Genomic DNA, 854 nt, shown 5'->3' with positions numbered 1-854 from the left:
AACTTCTAAATATAACTTGAGTTTATGCAAAAGAAAAGCACTGAATAGGAAATATATTCCTTATTATCATGAATCACTAATAAGTATAGGAATTCTGTTACTGAAGTATTCAAATTGTGTTGTGTCAAATAGGAGCAATATTATTCATTACCCTTACTAGAGAAACTATAAAGAACATTGGCTAATTTAAAGTTTGAATAGTTCTGAAGACCGGTTAGGCAGGGAAGATACCAGCTCTCACTCTAGAGTTCTCTCGATTCCCACCACCTGGGGGCTAACATCTCGTATCACAACCTAAAATAATAAACCAAGTTGGGGGCTTTAACCTGTCATTTTAAATTCCTCGAACTCTACACCCTTCAAAGATTATTTTGTTATTTATTTGCACTAAATCATACGAATTACACTCTCATTCATACAACCTCATGTGATTCTTTCCAATTTTTGACTGAGACAATACCATCCCGGTTCTTACATGTTCTCACAATAAATTTTAACATCAAGATGAACTGAATCAAGAAGTAAATGAAGTACATGGAATTAAAACATTACAACTTCTTCCAACTTTAAAGTTTAATACTCTCCACAACTTCCATCCAACACTTTAATTCTTATCATTTTTAGGAGAAAGATAAAGAAAACTACTCAGAATCCATGGAGAAACAAAACCACACTTTAGTTTAAAAGTAGAAATCATTATCAAACCAACAAGAAGTCTCGATTAAAACCAAAAGTAGTTTAAAAATAAAAGATAAAAACTTATCTCAAATCATCCACCAAACTCTTGAAGTTCCTTTGAATTTCTTCTCTTTTACAACACTCTTACTCCCTAAAAAAAATAAAAAAAAGGATAA

Source organism: Phalaenopsis equestris, unplaced genomic scaffold (assembly GCF_001263595.1).
Source record: "Phalaenopsis equestris unplaced genomic scaffold, ASM126359v1 Scaffold000835, whole genome shotgun sequence".
In the NCBI taxonomy this organism is placed as follows: domain Eukaryota; kingdom Viridiplantae; phylum Streptophyta; class Magnoliopsida; order Asparagales; family Orchidaceae; genus Phalaenopsis; species Phalaenopsis equestris.
Note: the sequence above shows the minus strand (reverse complement) of the source record.